Source organism: Neopelma chrysocephalum, unplaced genomic scaffold (assembly GCF_003984885.1).
Source record: "Neopelma chrysocephalum unplaced genomic scaffold, ASM398488v2 Primary Assembly neopelma1_96, whole genome shotgun sequence".
NCBI classification, from domain to species: domain Eukaryota; kingdom Metazoa; phylum Chordata; class Aves; order Passeriformes; family Pipridae; genus Neopelma; species Neopelma chrysocephalum.
The window spans coordinates 884,114-904,653 of NW_020897759.1; the positions used below are offsets into that span (position 1 = coordinate 884,114).

Genomic DNA, 20,540 nt, shown 5'->3' on the forward strand with positions numbered 1-20,540 from the left:
TCACTTTCTAAAAGGGCTACAAGTTAAATACTAAACTTTATAATGAATTTAATGTCAAGGTGTAATTGTGATACTTTTATTCAAATGTTCCATAGTCCATAGTGAAATCGTACAGCCAACTACAACTCTACTATTTTGGTGCCTGGGGCCCCTTTCTCCCCCCAGCCCCAATCTGTGAAGGAGACTCCCCCTTGTTCAAAGGTAAGGCTGGCTAAAACTCTTGAAAGCAACACTCCTGCTGGATTTTGACTTCCTTTTTTTCACTCTCAGTTCCCCCAGGCTTCACGATCCTTTCCCCGATAGTCAGTGTGGGCAATTAGAACGTAGATAATCTTAATTCAATGTAGATAAAACCCTTCCTGCCCTACCAATCTCTCCTTTCAAGCACAAACGTTTAATATACTTCGGATATATGGAGAGTAATTCCAATTCAATGCTATAATCTGCGCAGAGAATCTCCAGTGCTAAGTACCTCAGGGATCCAAAAGGGCCTGGCTGTAGCTCCCTGGTCAGACAGGCTGACCTGCAGCCACCTCAATTAGCTGGGAAAGCAGAGAGTAGTGCTGTACTCAGGGAAAATACTGCAAGAAAATAGAGCCAAAGAGTTGTTTCAGGAAACCTGAAAGAACTGAAAAGGCCAAGTACAGTTTAGACCAGTCAAAAGCCAATGTTGAGCAACCTGACTTTTCCAAATATGTTTTGTGGATACTGCTTGTAGCACTGAAATCCTTTGCAAATGTCTTTATATGAAGACCAAACTAATCAGCAACACACAGATAACTCAGATACAGTAAGTTATTAGGCAGCCTTATTGCAAATGTGAATGCTTGGCACAAATCCTGCAAAGAACTCCAGCCATTATCTGGGGGGATTTCTGTGTCCCTTGCACAGACTGTCACTTACTAAGACAATATGATTATGTTTCCCCCGTAAATCGGTGTTGGAGCTGTTTTAGTCCCTCACATTACATGTGATAATCCCAAAACACATCTGCTTATGAATGAAATGTTGTTTGGGGTTTGACATACGTTAAAGGTTTAAAGAGGAAATGCAAACTGTGAGGACATTATTGCTGATAGTACACTAACAGCACACAGTCAAGGTAAAGATTGTCAAGTGTCACACTGTCAGAGTTAGTCACAAAAGAACACTCACTAAACAATTCCTGGAAAGAGATTTTGACAAGTGCTGTGAAATTCTCATACCATGACCATGCTTCAGTAATATTCTTTGTGTTGTATCAGCTACAGCATTTTCAAAGCCCACCCATGAGCAAGTTTTCAAATACATGATGCCTAAGATGCCTAAGGAGGCAAGTTGGATGATTCTTAAAATCACAGAATAAACTCAAGTTTATGCTATGAGGAAACCAGAAGACAGCATATAAACTACATGGCCAGCTGAAGGCTGCACAAAGCCAAGTCTATTGTCCCATACCCTCAATCAGATCTTGCACACCAGGGATGGGGGTGGGGAGCATCAGTAGCTAAATTTTTCTGGGTTTTAAGCACACTTGAAAGCCAGAAATAAGGCTTTGATCTTCCTACAAGCATAGTGCAAGTACATGGACAAAAAGGTTCCCATGACTGCTGATGTGAAAGCCTCATTCTGCTGACAACCAAGTGTCCTGAAGTCCCCATGCTCTATATCACTTAAGTTTGTGCTGAAGAGCTCTACTGAATCAAGTGTGGAGGTTTGAGTGCTGGTGATTCTCATATACTAATTTATGAGCAATTGTCTCACAGAAACCCATTGGGCTAAGTCTGCATATGGAGCTGCATGAGCCTGACAAGCTTAACGTTCTCAGCACTCGAGCTGTCTTACTCTAAAGGACAATCCAATACTTCTGGTGTAAGAGTTTCTAATCAAGGAAAATGACTGGGCTACCCAGCTCAAGGAGTTTGCCTTTAATTTACAACTGACCTGAGTCAAAAAATATTCCGAGAGGCCAATAAAGTAGTGTCACAGTGCCTGTCACAGGGACAAGGGAAAGCAAATGGCTGAATCCATCTTTATGGTCCACAGTACAAAAGAAATGCTGGTATAGCCCCACAAATTCCAGGTGGTACATGCAGTGCCCAGATATTTGTGTGCAGTCTGTTGCATCAATGAATTAGGCCTTCTGTAGAGTATAATAGTTCATATACATGTTATACTCATACATCTAATATATACATAATAGGAAAATGCTCTTGAGCTTCTCTCAATTTTAAATTTAACATATGCTTCATGTTCAAGAAATGTAGGGAGGATGAGATGTTACCAAATGTGAGAACAGCTCAATCACTGCAGTATTCACTGATGTTTCTACTCCAAAAAGAACAAACAGATGCTTAATTTCTTACCCCTAACCTCAATACAAATAAATAACACAACCTACAGTTTGAAACATATTTTCAAAATGTATTTGGAGACACGGAAATGCCCCATCTATTTATAACACAGATTCAATCCAACTCATGATATAATCCATTTAATCTGGCGAACCAGAAAAACTCTCACATTTTGATTTGCTAACATGTATGGATTTTCACTATCAAGATTGCTCTTAGTCAACAAAGAAGTAATTACTTGAATGATTATTCAACTAATTGCTTAGCTACTCAATAGAAAGGGAAGTGATTACTAAAATAATTCAACCACCACCAAAGGAATGATGGACGTACATAGATTAGAAATACAAAATATAATTTGTCAAAAATGGTATGCTTAATTAAAGAATGAATATTTAAGAGGTCTTTCACATTCCATGCTATTTAGTTCCATCTAGAACGACTGCTCTCAAAAAGGCAATGCCAACTTCAGCGGAAGGGACAATGCAATAGGCACAACTTAGCAGTGGGCATTGATACTTAGTGTAGAAAGTACTAACAACTGCAAGTCAAAATGAATTTTATTGATGGAAATTCAGACAGATAAAGCAGACTACTGAGGCACTCTGCAGATCAGTCTATAATGCTCACTCTAGAAAGATACAAGCAGTCCAGAAAAAAAAAAAAAAACAAAAATGTTTCCAAGATCATAAAAGAAACAAACAAACAAACCCCCACACAAATTAAAAATACCTCTACCTTTTTCCTGGGTGTGTTCAGCTGAATTTCTTCTTTCTCACTGAATACAAAGGAGCCTGAAAGAAAGAATGAAAAACAGAATTCACAATTATGTTCCATGGGGAACTATTCTAACAACTGATTCCAAGTAGTTCAAGGGCTGATTTTGTTTGGTTTTCTGGTCAAGTTGCCTTATTAGTACTTTTTCAGCATTGCAGTTATGGATTTTAGGTGAAGTAGATGAACTTTAAGACACCATATGAAATATGAAAAGAACGTGCCATGCTCATAAAGACAATACAGTATGAAATATTAGCACACCAGTCCATCAGTTGCAGAGCTGCCAAGCTATTTTATTCACTGCAGGGGAGCAGACAACAGTGTCAGTAAAACCTTGGTAGAAGTCTCCTGCAGAGTTGTGTGGCCTTCTCTTTTAATGCATTACATTGACTACCAAATTTCCAGAGGCCAGGCTTGTTACAACCTGGCCATCACAACCAAACCTCACTAAATTGGAGTTCTATTACACTGAAAAGGCAGGTCCTTGCCCTGCAGACTCTCCAGAGGTCTCACACTCTGGAACAGAGGGACTTGAACTTGCTTATGTCATGTGTAGGACAGATAAGAACAATCAAATAATAGTTACAGTTTTGGTAAGCTGTAAAAGTCAACAAACTAAACTTCTCTGTTCTTCACCGAGTCAAGCTGTCAGCAGACAAAAGCACAGGCTAAGGAGGCATGAAAACACTCCCTACTTTCTTCCTGGACCAAGGATGATCTTTATTTTAAGTTTCCCCTATACCCATTTAATATAATTGAAATGAGGAGTCTTTCCATTTTACACCTTATTTGATGGGTTTTTTTCTCACTTGCTATGTGCTAAGTTTCAGCTTGAGTGCAAAGGCTTTTCAGAGCAATTTTGGACTCTTACTCTAGGACTTCTCCGCATGCATTAAAAAAATAAAAGAAAAAGATAAGCAACTTTGCCCAAGGATCCCTTCCTTTACTTCAGCACTAAGCTGACCAAAAAAATCTCCCAGGAAGGTAGAGAAAGGCTATTTGGAAGTTGCGCTGGGACAATCATTTTAAAGAGCTCCCTTCCTCCTCTTGATTTTCCTCTCTCCTTTTAAAATGTTGGGTCAGATGCAGAGTTCTCAGCAGAGCACTCGTGCAGCTGCCCCTCACTGCTGGGCCTTTCATGGACTGCTCTGCTGTGGAGATGCCAGCTTTTGAAGGGGCAACCTGGTCATCAAGGGTAAGATTTCCATCTAAGAGCTCCTCCAAACTCAAAGTCTGATTGATTTCCTCCTCTGTGAGGTACTTAGGAGCATCAGCATAGAAGTCTGAAACGTGTTCAAGGCGTTAGTGTCTGAAGAAAGCCTGCTGACTAAAGGCTAGTTCTGCTTTGTTATCAGCTGCAAATACTTGTCCTCTCCCTCCCATTTTCCTGAAAAAAGGAAATACCACTAAATCCAGAGTTCCATCTAACTTTGAGTGGATGAGACAAATCTTTGCTCGCATGTGCAACTCAAGAAATCAAAATGGACTACATAAAACAAGTAATTAGAATCAGTTCTTCGTCAATGATTATTTTTGGTAAGGTCTGACGTTACGGAAGAAGTAAGAGCACGTCTGTACATCTGACAGAGGCAGTTGTACAACTATTAGGCAGGAGATTTTAATTTTCTGGTCTGCACATTGTAAATGGAGATTTAAAACAAGATCTGAAAGTTAGACAGGATTCTCCCAATTTTCCATATTTGGGAATAGGATATTATAAAAATTGGGATACTCTGAAGCTTCCAAAATTTCACCTCTTTAAATTTTTCTTTGAAAATCGTTTCTCATTCCACTTCCAGACAGGTGCAAACCCTGTGCTGCAGTAATTACCTCACATGCAAACATAATAGTAGAGAAGTGGCATTGGCAGCCTCCAACAAATAAAGGTTTTCAACACAAACAAGAAGGCTCTTGATTCATATACAGAATGACTATTCTGAAAACAATAAACTCCATCTTGTGTTTTCTAAGATTGCAAATTTGGACTACATGGCATTTCAGCAATCCTATCAGTTCACAGTGATGCATGATTCATTAATGGGTTCATCTCCATCTATAAAATTCTAAGGCAATTAAATAGGAATTGGTGTTTCTCTAGAGAGGCTTTTCCAGCTAAAAATAAAATAGAAGGTAGACAGTGACTGGCATTATTTATATCAACAATTCTACTGGAATGATAATGCAGCAGTTTTCACATGCAAATATACACACGTTTAAATGATTTAGGATGGATTAAAATAAGGAGCTTAATGCATTTCTTTGCTTGTGCTCAATCTTTTCATTTCCTTAAGAATCCTATGAAAGCTGCATCTAAAAGCAATTCTTTTGGACTGTGAAGAAATGTCATTACACTACACTGAAAATATTCTTAATACATATGAAAGAAACAGCAAGTGGTTACAAAGATACATAAATAGCTTGTTATAAAAAATTTAGTCAAATCAGCATTCAACACCCATTAAATCTAAGGGAATAATGAATATGTTTGTTTAAACGTGCAAATGTCACAAAGATACTAAAACTTGCAACAGAGGATAGGATCATTTCCACAAGATCTATCACTAAAGATTGACCTCATGAATAAATTGGAATCTACAGTAATTATGCCTCTTAGCACGATTAAAATTAAGAACCAGCATAATGTGCTGGGTCCCACTGCTGGTGTCTCAGCAGATGCAGTAGTGGTTCCTGTCCAGGGTTACACAAACAAAAATAAGGTCATGTGTGGGAACATTCTGTGCAGTATTCATACACTGGAGGAATACTGCAAAAAATAATTTACACTGAATTTTCGCAAGCATATTTTCTCACTATGCCAAGTTTAGCAGCCTTTGGTAACTGCAGCACAAAGCTACATAGGAACAACCAGTAAACCCGAGTTCAGGTGCCAGTATTGCATTGCATGAAGAACAATACCTTGTTTGCAAGGTGTTACAATAGAGCTTTGCATATCATGACGTGTAACTCCAGAAACAGCACATATTTCTTGGAAGAGCAATACCCATATTTGAGTTTTTCTCTCTTTTCTTGTTTATGGTAAATTCTTTACCTTCAGTTACCTCAGCATTACCAATAACCGGGCAATTACACTTATCTCAAACTTCTCTTATAAAATTTCTGATCCTCATATTCCTGTGATTGATACTGAATTAGCTTAGACAGTAAAGTGAAATTTTCATTCCAAAAGGCTGGAAAGGAAAACCGGAGTGAACTCTAATATGCCTACATAGACATGGCAAACAAACAGATTTTAGTCTAAAAAAAGAAAACCCTCACGCTTCCAGCCAGTAATAATTTTTAACACTTCAGACTGGCAACAGTGTGATCCAAAGTGTGATTTTTAGTTGTATCTGTAAAGTTAACACATTATTAATTAGCATTTTTTGAGGTCAAAATTTTGCCTGTTGATACACTAGTGTCCATATGTTTGGGTGGGCTGAGAGGGTGACAGCATTTGTGTAATCAAATATAGAAACGTTTTTTCTTCATGTTTAATGACTTGCATTTGTAAGTTTATAGAAGAAAAATTATACCAAATAATTATCCAACTAAACAGAATTTAAAAGTCTTTAAGGTTTCTTTATTCTATTTTAAAAGGCTTACATGGAAACAGGCTTCTCTTCTGGACAGCGAAAATATAAATCTTCAAAATCATGACTTCTTCCTGACCTGTTTCTCAGATTCTCTTTATGTTCTCATGAACTATGTCACTCTCTCTATTTAACCTCTAACTAGCACTATAAAAACACTGTTATAAACTCATTTGTGATGTTTCTTGGGTTTCCTTAGGAAGCAGGTCAGTAGTTCCAAGACGGACCCTGCTGTTAAAGCCCAGCTGGCCCCAAAGCTTCAATCTGCTGGAGCACAGAGGGGCTGAGCTTTGCAGCAGAGCCAACAAGGCAGGGAAGGCTGAGTGGCTCTGCAGGGAACTCTGTCAGCCAAGGAGTGGTTCCTCCAAACCTCCCTCCGCTGCTGGGTCAGGGCTCTTGCCGGCTGCTGCTGCACACTTCGCTCAGAACTGTGAGGTTACGCATTTATGCCAGCAATAAAAACAGACAATTTTCAGAATAGCAAGAAAAAGAGGTTCTTTTGTTCCCTGCAAAAGCTATGGAAGAGACAAAGAACAAGGGCTGGAGTAGCCACCTCATTAGCAAAGATATTCTGCTGGTAACTCTGATGTATTGTGGTACAAGAATCAGCAAATACTGCCAAGCTAGCCACTCTAACTCCCTGGAATTTTTGGAGACGTCCTTCATAGATGAGGAATGATAAAATCTGGGGGGCAAGAGTCAGAATCCACATCTGTTCTTTGGAAGGAAATGCAAACAGAAATGGAATTTGATTTGCATGTTATCTCATTATATCAAACACTCTAGCATTATGGATGAAATACATTAACCTGACCCCTTTCCTATTTTCTTTCTCAGCTCGTTCCCACACACTCTGTATATAGATTGAATTCCCTTTTTGTGTCCAAATGCACCTGATGCTCCCAAACCTAGAAAAAAGTGCTGAATCGCGTGTCAACACAAAAAAGAGGTAAATAAACTGTAAATAGAGCTTTCTGAAACAAAATCTACTGATAGTCCACGGCATTACCCATAAGTTACAGACATTTTGCAAAGGGCAGCAAAATTTTTTTTGCTGTTTTACAAGTAATGAAGAAATGAGACCTCATTTGGTTCTTTAGTGTTCATTAACACTGATGATTGCAGACTGGGGTATTAATGTGCCTCTTAACTCAAAGTCATGGACAACAGTTTGCCCTGATTATTCAAGGTGTTTCACTTGAGATCTTTATTAAAAACCTGCAGAGTCCAATCAGATCTGGTTTACTATCATCCAAAAATATATACCATGTTATGCATGTCAAATATTTTAAAAATGATGGAATTTTATAAATCACTATCTAAATGGAGATGCACTTTAACTAATTGATTTCATTTACTTCAAGAGCACCTTATTATATGTTTGTTTTACTTTAGGTAATAAACACAATAATCTCAAGTGATGAATTACAAGTGTTCCAGGGAGACCAGTGTGAGTCTTTCTCATTTTTTCTCCTTTACTTAAATTGTGAATGTTGTGCCCTTGGCCAAAACAGTATATGATGCTTCCTGGATTTTTTCCCCTTGCGGAAAAAAAAGACTAATGATGTTGGTTCAGACCTGTATTTTATTTGCTTTACTCATTCACCTCTACCAATGTTTTAATGTTCCACGGTCCCTCCACAGCAAGCGTGAACTTCACCCTATCACAGATATTTGTACTTACTGAACCATATTTTGCTGCATTATTGCATAATAATAAGTTATGCTTAGCTTGGTCATAAAACCTAAAAAACAACTTTTGTGTTTCGACACAAAAGATTTCCGTAGAAGTTCCAACATGGAATGGCATAAATCTATGAAACAGATTATGAGGACTGAATCCCTATACTAACATGTATTTGCATCTACTAATAAAAAGAGTAAAACAAGAGTAACAGACTGGAAAAAAAAAGCTTTTTCCAGAGTAAGTAACACCAGGTTTGTGTACCTTTTTAGCCACAATCAAAGTTAACACTACTACTTAATATCAGCAGTACTGAGTATATTGTCATTTCTTTCTCCCTCTGGCTACAATCTATCCTGGACATGGTAAACTACTGTTTCATTTGTGTTGTAACAAATAGATTTTTGACAAAATTTATTGAGTTTGGGGGTTTTTTTCTTCCTGGTCTGTGCATTTTCTGTCAATATAATTTTTATTTAAAAAAATAAATAAAATAAGCTCTCTAATGAAAAGGATCTTTTCACTAGAAACAGCGAAAAAATATTTCAGCTTCTCAATTATTTCCATTTTATACTTGAAATCACTTAGAAATTTCACTCATACCCCCTTCCCATCTGGCTATAAATATGAATTAAGAAAGCAACCAAACAAACCCAGAGTTTGTTTCCAAAAAAGAACAGTAGAGAGCAAGTCTGAAGCCCAGGAAACAGGCTGGGAGCCGGAACAGCAGCCAAGAGAATTGTATCACCCCCTGTCACTGAGGAAGGAGATATCAGCTGCAGACATAAAGAATAAGAGGGATGGTTTGGATACAATAAGAATAAATTGATTCTAGAAATTAGTAAATCTGTACAAGTTGTACAATGTTTTACATTTAATAAATACAGGGAATCTGAGTGGGGATTTAGACTAGATGACATCCATAGGTCCTTTCCAAACTACTTCTTAATCCTACAGGAACAAATTTTGGAATAGCCTATTCCATAGACACTCCCCCCCTTACTATCTAACATTTAATCCATGTTTTGATTTCAAAAGCTCAAGTATATTTTGGTTTTAGTCACCGGTAAGAACCAAAAAAAAAACCAAAACACTCCAACAGAAATTCTTTTGAAAGTATTTTACTTTAGTCCAAAAATATCCATATTGATTTTTTTCTACAGTTCTACCCAATGGGTGCATCACGAAAAAACTGTTGATAAAACTGGTTTACTGACCAGAACTCAAACTTCTGAATGAGAAGAGAGGCAAACTTATTCTTAATACCAAAAATATGATTTCTCCAGGAGAGCAAAGAGATAGTCAAGGGACAAAATATGCAAGAGACTTTAATTTTTGCTTGGGTCATTACAGCAATCTTTACAAGCATGTGAAATAAATGGTATAAAACTTTGTACCTAATAAAAATACTTGCTAATAAAATTGTGACAAGTCAATGGAAGCCTTTATGGGGTTTTTCACTGTTAAGAGACTCTGACAACTTGCAGATGTACACCTAATTCATTTACTGCTCAGAGAAAAATCTGTTGGGCTTTCTAGGATGATGGAAGCGTTCATTGCCATCTACATCTACTTTTAGCTATTCCAGTTGACCCTCTTCCCAAACTTACAAGCCTTCCAGCTGACAGTTCTATTATATGAAGAATAGAAACATCAGCTGTGGGTGACTTTGAATGATGCTGCTGCTCAGCGCCCTCAAGAAATCACATGTACAAGACTCAGGTGGCCAGATTTGTAATATAAATGAAGCCAGGTGTCAAGCTGCTCTTTCCAGTAACGAGACACTCATTTGTCCTCAAAAGAACTGGAAAAATTGGATAGATACAAACCCAAACACAGAGCCAAGATCACAGACTCCCAGCTGCTTAGGGTTGACAGGAGGGCTGGTGTCTTCAAACCCTGTAACAGCAGCATCTTGAGTTTGCCCGTGAGAGTTCAGCTTTAAGACAGGTATTTTAAATTGCAATAGACTCACCTTAGCATAATGAAATGATCCATAAATATAACCTTACAAAGCTGTTGAAAGCTTGCTATCTGATATATGTACTGTATAGAAGGACAAAGAATAAAATGAGTTTTGAATTCTGCAGTACTGAGAAGTATGGAATTGTACATCACAAACAACAGGATTTCAGCTGATTTTCTCCATGTATTTAACAAAAACAAGAAGATACTTTTTGAAAAGTACATGGGGGAGAAACATCACTCTAAGGGAGCAGGGTCAAACAGAACACATTCAATGCAATGTCTGAGTCCAGTGTGGCTCTTCCCATGTTTCTTTCAAATCCCATAACCTGCAGAGCCTGAGGTGAGGTAAACCCCTCCACTGTCCTCTCTCCAGGTGCACCTTCCTGTCACAACAGTTTTGATTCCTAGAAGGGACCCCTTCCATTTCCCAGTTCTCAACTGCACAGAGGCTCCTTTGCTTTTTTTCAGCCATCTGCCAGTGGAATTGCAATCTTCCTTCCAGTCTGTACATTCCCCCTCCCCAGGCATGCACAGCTGCTTCAAAACCCGGAACACACGAGGCAAGAGAAGGTGAAAAGGAGCCTTCCCTTCTGGTGCTCACCCACTCAATCTCTTACTTAGATCACACAAAATATAGCACTTGCACATTAAATTCAGAGAGCCTACCATCTGTTGCACATGTGCTTTGGGTGAGATGCTGAGGACTGAAGTAAGAAGCCTAAGGATATATTTTTCCACGATCACCTCATCCAACTGCACCTGTCTGCTGAACAGGACAGTTCTATTCCTCTACACAGCCTAATCCCACTGGGTTTTCTGAGGGAGTGTGGGTTTGATCACTGAAATGAACTGACTCTGACACTGCTGAGGAAAATGACAATGCCTAAAGATCTTTTTATCTATTCAGAGTAATCTGACAGGAGGAAAACCTCTGTCTGTGATTCACCTTATTTTTGTGGAAACACCCATTTCTATTTATGGCTCAGAAGAGAAGAGTGAGGTGATTAGCTCACCTCCTCATTTCCATGTTCTGAATGTCTAAAGACAGGGAAGATGGATCTCCCACTGAAGATGTTCCACTGAATTCAAACAGGCTGACAAAGGACAACAACCTACCTAAAGGGGAAGATGGACAGAAGCAGTAAAGCGTTCCCAGCTTCCTCTTCATTAAGCTGAAATCCATGACCAAACCATATCCCATTTCTAGTTTTACAACTGGACTACTTCATAAGAATACACCGCATTATTTGAATAGCTAATTGTGTCATTAGTTTGGAGACAATTTAAACCAAACTTATTTCAGTGTCAAAACCCAGTTTGTTTCTTCTGTCTCATATTTGCTAATTCTTACCTTGCTTTCTTTGGACCCTGACAATGTACTAAATGATACCCCCACCAGAACTTCCACAAAATGAAAAAAATGTTCACTAAACAATGTCATGGTATTGACCAAAAAAAAAAGTGCAAGAAATATCTATGTGTAGTGAAAAGGTTAAACAAAGTAAGTGCAAAGTAACTATTTCATATTTCAACATTTTGGTTTATCCATCTTTCTATTTCACAGAAAGTCAACCACCATTATTACTGCATGAAAGACAGTGCTTAGACATCTGTAAAGGATTTTTAAAAAGTTATTACTTTAAGGGTTTTATTAAAGGGACATTTGTAGTTAGATGCTGCTGTCTGTAAGTACTGCTGAGCTTCCACGAACCAGCTGTGAATAAAAACCTGCAAACAGGCTTAATCTAGAGATAACTCTCAATATTTTCTTTTATTCAGACGTTCCCTACTGCAACACTGCTGATTCCAATAACAATAGGCATGGAACCAAATTACTAAGATTTTGATTTTGCAAACTCCATCAGCCAAGTTGCAGTCTTTGTCTGATTAGATGGGTGCCAAATGATGAGACTTGTGTGTAACAGGTGCATGGTGAAGCCTGAGCCACTCCTGTAAAGCACACTGAGTGAGGCTTTGAGGGATCTAGAGGCTGCATGAAACGCTTCAATTGTTTAAAAGCAGTTCACAAAATTGTTTGTTTCCATTGCAAATGCCAAATACTAATTTTTTGGGGTCTTAGACCGGAAGGAAAGCTGAACTATTTGCACAGCAGGCCAAACATATCACTTACAGCTTGAATGATTATAAATTAAGGTTTACCAACAATGCAGGTAAGTGAGGACTGCCCAAGCAAGTGCCCTGTGTCCATTCACCCAGAAGCTGCCAGTGCCACCAACCTAAACCTGATCCACAGTGCTGTTCAGCAGTTTGACAATTTTTCCTTTAAAACTTTAATTTAGCTGTGTTCAGGAACCCCAGTTTTTTCCACCTGGAAACATTCTCCAGAAAATACCATATTAAACACTCTTTGAAACACAGAAAGGTAGTATTTAATTAAAACTTAACAGATACTGAAACACTACTTGCAAAAGAGCCTGAATTATCAACCATATGTAGCAACAAATAATCTTTGTGTTTGAAAATTACATAGACTTCATGTGGAAAAGTGGGACTGGTTATTTCATCTGCTGAATAATAATGAACTGTTCTATCTTGGATATGCAAAATGTTAATAAGCAATGGGTAACTAGTTAATTTTTCAACCAACCCAGCAGTGGTTTCCAGGAGCTCTTTGACAGCACTAGGAATGGATGTCAGACCACAAGGCTACATATAGAGCTACGTGCTTTGCTTTGCCCCCCCTCACACTGCAGTTCAGCACAAGACAGTCAAACAGGCAGGATCCTGTGAATACCAATTTCTTCAGTCTTCTAACAACATAGCTGTTTTCCACTCTGCCAGAGAAGAAAGCTTCAAAGAATTGCATTATAAATAAGTGACTTCCTTTTGAAACAAATGTGAAATTTAGCAGCTGTTTGCTGCTCCATTCTAAGGATATATGAACTTTGGATACATCAGTTATGGAGATATAATCCATCAATAACAAGAAAAAAACAGTGTAAACACACAATCTCCTCTTAAGCTACCTACTGCTGCTGCAGTCTGCCTGTAAGCTCTCAATGCATTTCTGTAAGCTTAGACCCTAACAATTTTGTTGTTCAGTGTAATTAGTATTTGAGTCATGGGGAGAAATGCAGTCTTTCTATTTATGAGATCTGGATTCTGGAAATTAATGCAGTTCGACACAATAAGGACTGCATACAATTTTATGTGTCTCTGAGGAGAAGGATGGGCAGTACCAACTTCCTCCAGTTAGTTTCCACTATCAAACCAGAATTTCCAGTGAAACATTAATCTCTCCTTTTCTTGTCTCAGTTGGGGATATTGGGAGGAATGAAGTTACAGGAGGTGTCTGTATCTTACAGAAAGATGGATGAATGGATGGAGCATTTATTCCATAATAGTGAATAGCAAAGACTTCCAAACTCAACAGATTACTACTGGAAAGAGGAGTGTGAAGTGCTGAAAATAAAGACAAATGAAAAGTAAAAAATGGCAGAAAAGACTTTTCCCTGAGGATTATTGGAAGTCATTAAATCTCTATAAAGGATGTGCCATTCCTACTCCCTGGCTTTTCTTTTTTTTTCCTCTCTTAAACTCACTCTGATTACAGAAAAAATCTCTGTTAAACCAGACTTCAAAATTCAGAATTCCTCCTAGCTCTCCAATCTTCAAAGACTGTTACCAACGAATTTCATATCTCTCTGATCAAAGAACTAGAAGTTTACTCCCAACAGTGTGAGAACATAGGTGACTGCCTATCAACACCCAGACCTAAAGAACAGATGCAAAGTTTTGAGGAAATGTCACTGCAGCAATCAACTTATTATGGAATCAAAGAAAGATAAACATACTTGAAATTCTGACCAACCACAGGGCTCACCATAATTGCAAGCAAGCAATTATCAGATGTCACAAATGCAAAGTCTGAGTTTAGGAATTAACAGTCTAATAGGGAATGCCAAAAAGTCTGCCTTTTTCACAATTATTAAGCATAACTATTTGTTATTAAGACTTAGTGTTTCTTACGAGAACTGAAAAGCAGCACCAACCCCCAGCAATGACACACTGAACTGCTCCCAGACAGTTCCTGAGCTGACCAGTCTACATCAAAGGAGCACTGACAGCCTTGGGAAGTCAAGCACTTCAAAGTGCCAGATTTGGGACTTTCTAAGCCACCAGGATGCAGCTCTCCTATGCATGACAACCACTGAGCTGAGTGTCTCATGAATCCTAGGGAAATGCAGTCAGGGATGATTTGGGTAGCGAGGTAAAGATAGATGTAAATTTGGCTGTCTGAGTTTATATTGACACACCCCGCCAGTCTTTGCCCAAAGCCAGCCCATAGCCTAGAAAGAATATAAGATTAGGAGACACTTTATTCTCATCCTTTTGACTTGAGCCCAGTTGTGTCAGCATTGGAAATACGTACAAACACTATGTACTTTTAACAAAATTAGATTACAAGTACTTTTACTGATGCCTTTGGCATCTGTCATAAGAGACTTGAACACTGCTCTCTTTGCAGTGCTGGACATCTTCTGCCTGTGCAGAGAAAAACCTCATCCCTCTGAACGAGCAAAAGGCAGCTGACAGAGAAAAATCCTTACCACCGGTCCTCTGCTGTGACATCTGTAAAGTGCACTCAGATCAAAACCTGAATGCTGCTCATAGAAAATTCATCAGCATTTTCAAACTTACGCTCTTATTAATTAAAAAGGCCTGTAACTGTCTTAGGAGAGAGAGTCCTATCTGCAGCTGTGCACCACAACTAGTACCTTGGCTTCACAGTAGAGATGCTTAAGGGAAGAGAACTAAATCTCTTAAATCCTCCACAGTTTAACAGCCTTTCAAAATGACATAATTTCTTATTTCTTGACAAGGATTTACACAAACAGATTTTAGTTTGAAAGCTGATCGACACAGGTTTCCAATTAACCAAACCCAAGTATTTGGGATCCTGATGCAGAGTCTTGTTTTTAAGAGAGTATTCAAACATACTCTCAGGCTGTACTCCTACACCAGCCCCATTTACTGACTCTATGCTAAGGGATAAAAAAGTTCAAAATACAGAACATGATAAAAAACTCTGGCTCCAGAAAAGCTGCCTATAAGTATTTTTGTAGTGATGGATCATTTTTCATATATTTTTTTAAACAGTTGCCATGAACTTCCTGTCATATTCACAGAATTTTATGTTCAGATTTGAGAAACTACAGGGAAAGGAGAAACTGTGTGTATATAGAAAAATATATGTATGTATATGCATATATACATATCTGATAGCTCTGAGAAATCCTTTTAGTGTCAAACATTCCTTGCAGGTTCTATGGGAGAAACACTCCCAGAAAATAAACTAATCCAGTTTGTTTCATTTCATTTCTTTGGAAACATACATTTATTCATTACACAATCAGTTTATTGAGTGCTTAGGAAGGCGCAAGATTCATAAACAAGCAGCTCCACATATACTTGCTATTTGTCCTTTGTCTCCTCAGTGTGACTCAGTGATAAATCACAAAAACTCATCCAAAAGAAAAACACGGTCTGTATTTTCGTTCAGCTTTTAGCTTTTCTGCTGAAACTGATGACAGGGACACTTGAGGAAATTGCTTCTCTTAAGTGAATTTTTTATCCACTGTCTGCTACACTGCTAGGAAATAAAATCTACACTAGCTCCTCTGGTCTGTCCAACTCGAGCTGGGCTGCAGAGAAAGTTCTCAGACAACTTCAATCAAGACATCTTAATTATCTGCCGCAGTCATCAAAGAGTTCATAGATGCTATAAATCTTGTTATTTGAGTCTCGGACTACTTAAGAGCTGCAGGTATTATGATTTCATACACATGAAAGATGATGTCTGATAAGGAAATCAGGCGAGTTATTAACAGATGCAAATGAGAAGTCAGTGACAGCTGCTACTGTTGATATCCCACTTGAATGATTTTTTTTATTTTGGTTCATGGAAGTCAACTGAGAGCCCTGAGTGGAGGCAAGAAATCTTTTTAAGGTAGGAGATTATTACTGAAACATTTAACCATTAAATCATATCATTAGGGGAAATAATTAGCCACTTCACAGAGACAACACAAGCTACATATCAAAAGGCAGCTTATGAACTATTTTAAAACATTTTGTTTGAATGAATGGGATGTACCAGTATAAAGACAGCAATCACATCTAACTTCCATGCTTAGGAAAACTTTAAAAGGACCATGAAATAAAACTTCACTGGGGGTCTAACTCAGCGCTCAAGAGAGGAGTTATCTTTGCTTAATCCACCACAAACAGTCTATTAATTGCCACGGATAAATGGTCTTCTGGAAAGACTGGAAGTTCAACTAGTGGACAAAATCTACCGTTTTACACGTACATTATTTTTCAGTGATCCAAATGTACATCTAAGTAGTCCAGGAATGTTAACACAGAGATACAATCAAAAACCCAAGCGGTGAGCAGCAGGGAGGAGGGCAGAGAAAACCGCATGGCAAAGCTCTGTTACCTCAGAGACAGGTAACATTTATGCAGACCAGGTCAATACTCAGAGACGTGGCTGGAGCATGAAGCAGTTTGTATTCTTCCCTGGCACACTGTCATAGCAAGCACAATATAAGCTCCTTTGCCCAAGTTACCGAATTTAAATACATTTGTTACTCAAATCCTACATGCCACTCTGGGGATCAAATGTCCTAAATGGTACCCAGGATATAGGAAAGCCACAAAACACACTGCAGTACAGCCTGACTATGTCTTTCCACATGTACATCGAAAGAGTTGAACAATCCATACTTAGAAATAATAACTGGATTGCAGCATTTCAAACTTGTACTCTGTAGAAACTATTCCAATTCTAAAACAATATACAGAGTTAATATATCCTCCCCACAAATTTAGGGCTTACCTACTTTTAAGTATAGAGGAAGCTCACCAAAAAAAATTATCAGAGGCTTGCAATTTTCAAACTTTTTCTCAGTATTTGTAGACAATTGAAAGAAGGGTAACACAACTTCCCTGTCAAACTTACATCTGTTTACCTTAATGACAATACCTTTCATTTATATTTTTGTTACTCTATTTTTACTGTGTTTTGTTATTGTGGGGAGTTTTTTTATATTTTTTGTGCACTGTAAAATGTTGTCTCTTGGCTTCTTGTAATGTATGAGTCAAAATCCTATGTTGCCAGTCACCCAACATCATCATGCCTACCTAAGCTTTGATGAAAAATCAAGCCTGCTTGTAGGAAGTCATTCATCTCTATCCCTAAAATTGTATTTGGCTGTCATCTCCAAAAATTTCTGTGCAGCATTAAAAATAATGCAGTAGCACAGTAACAGGGAAATTGCTTTTTTTTCTAAATACCTCATTACTGATATTGCCAGTATTGTATATCTGCATCTGATATAATAGGTATCTCAAGGGTAGTTTTAGGAACACAAGTGATAAATAATTTTGCCCTCATTTATCTAACAAGAAACTCATACAGATTTCCATATTCATAAGCCATTAAAAGTATTGCCACATGCCATATTCTTTGATTGGCTCATGATAAGATAGAAGTCATAGTGTCCAGAAACTTCCATTATCAACAGCAGTAAGAATTTGCTTCCCATCCCCCATTAGCTACATTAAGTGTTGCAGCAGCAAGTTTACTTATTGCAAGTCAAGGCCTGCAAAAGGTGAATGAAATCAGTTAAGTTTCATTAAATGCACCAGATGTCACCTTTACTTAATACTTACTAAAATATGAAGTTAAATAATAAAGTCTCGGTAACTAGTTGTGTACCAGCAGAAACAATGCTGTAAATGAACAGGCCAGAGATTAAATCTTGATTTTCACACCACACTTGCCCAGTTTCAGAATGAGAACTGATTTTTCCGATACACTGCTTATTATCTTAGCAAGCGAAGGTGAGCAGTGGAACGGACTCACACCGTTTACTCTGTTCTACTACTTTTACAGCCTATTCCACTAAATGCATATATATGAAGACAGACTCAGTGTTCAGTCTGTTTGAACAGAACAGCTTGGGCAGCGTGGTTATGCTGCACAGGCTCGTACAAAGAGATTTTTTCCTGTGTGACTCTGCTAGGCAGTGTTCTGGCAATGGAAAGATGACAATACCTGCATCCATCTTCTGCACTCCAGCCTGTGGCTCCTGGTACATCTCGGGCATAACAGTCGGGTTTAAACTTCTAGAGCTCATTTAACATCAGTAAGAACACTCTCCAATGAGAAGTTCATTAAGCAAAGTTTAAAAGACTAAGATTTGAAATTATTATCACAACTTCTTTTAAACCAAGGAGCTAAGGAAATCTGGACAGGTCTGAAGTCCTTCCAGGGGAGGCAGTCCTTTTCCATATATCGCAGCCCTTTGCTTACAACAGATGTCCAGAACCATTATTTGCTTCTTAAAACATGCCAAAATAGAATAAAATTACTTCTTAAGATACTCCAAAATTATCTATCCTACTCATGTACTTAATTTCATATGTACTACGGTGCAGCATTACCTACTGAAAAGCGCTATGCTTGCTGGTTATTCCACAATATAATAAAACTGACAAACACAAAAAGTGCAGAGGTACATAAACATGAAAGTCTTCAGTACTATACAACCATCATTTAAACACCATAGAACAATAATTCCTCTTTTTAATAAAAAATAAAAAAAAATTATTTTACCAAAACTACTTTAAGAGAATTTAGAATACTCCAACTTAATGTACCCCAGTGCTATACTTCTTTCAGAATTTCTATTGTGCATTTAATAAACAACACATAAAATCATCTGTATACAGCCAACAATAAATTTCCATTACTAAAAAGGAGGAACAGAGAAAGGAAAGGCTGAATGGTTGTGCCAAAGCATATGACAAAGGATTTTAAAACTATCTGAATAATTTAACTACTTATTTCTCAAACTGGAAAAAGAGGTACATATTCTCTTACAGGGAATGGACTTTTAACTGTCCCATATTAGGAAAAATGAGATATTTGTCAGTATTAGCTAAACCTGGTATGTATTCAGTCATATGGATTACTTGTTTCTTGCAGTGAAATCACTTTACAATTACACTAAGTTAAAAAAGAATAACTAAACAGAAACTTGGTGTGGGGAACATGGCCTGTACTTGTCTTCAGACTCAAAGGAAAGTTGTGCTCTGAAAAGTTGCCTTCTGCTTCCTTTAAACAGAGATCATTTAATGAACATGTTCCTGAGCCACTGCCTTCACCAGTCATTAAGAGCAGAACACACTGCTGCCCAGAGAAAAAATGCAGGAAGGATTTCTGGTCTTGAATTGTGGTTTAACCCCAGTCAGCCAGTAAGCACTACACAGCCACTTCCAGAAGTCAAGTCAGCATTAAAATCAAATCAGTTGCCAGTTCTGAAGTTAACTGGACAATGCTCTGAACTGAAACATATTTGTTTCTTTGCCCTGACACTACTAAGAGCCTATCAATACTACTCTTAAATTAGGCAGCTGAGTCAGTTGACTGAAGTGATGTGGGTTCAGTCTGGACCTCCCCTATCCGTTATGAGTTATGATTTGTGTTGTCAGAAAGGAGATAGGAACATTTCCAAAGTAATGTAGGCAAAATATTTCTACAATATACTAGACTTTGCGTAGTGCTTTGGGGAAATTTTTTATTTTAGAAACTGCAGCAAAGCAGTCCATCCTTACACTTGCACTGGGTGTTACCAACCAGAAGATGTGCTCTGCACAAAGTTGAAACTTTGCCTTCAGTTCAGAGCACAAAGGAATACTTGCTCTATCTCCTCTCCATTAGCAAAGGTGATTTTATTTATTTAAGGGTTTTTTTTAATTAATTCAGAAAAATAATAGAGTCTAGGTAGCATTCCCATTGGGATGGTTGTATCCCACTCCATTCAGGTGAGAAGCACAAGCTGGAGCATTCTCCAGAACATAGCAAGGACTACATGGAAGCACCACAGGCACTGTAATCTCTAGTGCTACTAAGATGTTAAAAAGCTTATGTTCCAGCAGAGCATACAATATCCCCTCCAAAGGAAAGACATTTATATTGCCATAAAATGCCTTTTTGCCACGTCAAAATTACAAGAAATGTTTAGGGGGAAATAATGTCCTACAGTTACATATTTCTGGTGCTCTGTCTGGTCCTTTGACCTCTGCCGAGGTACGAGGCAGCCAGCTGAAGTTCCAACCTAATTCACCTCATTAAGCCAGATAGAGCTGTGCAAATAC

The 20,540-nt window shown here is 38.1% G+C and overlaps 1 long non-coding RNA gene across 3 annotated transcripts in view; it reads right to left on the reverse strand.

Moving 5' to 3' along the window:
- LOC113972758 overlaps window positions 1–20,540 on the reverse strand; it is a 136,352-nt gene that overhangs the window by 87,704 nt on the left and 28,108 nt on the right. For all 3 annotated transcript variants that reach the window (XR_003535995.1, XR_003535994.1, XR_003535993.1), the window contains exon 2: window positions 3,072–3,127. This is a non-coding gene — a long non-coding RNA (uncharacterized LOC113972758). The remainder of the gene's footprint in view (window positions 1–3,071; window positions 3,128–20,540) is intronic.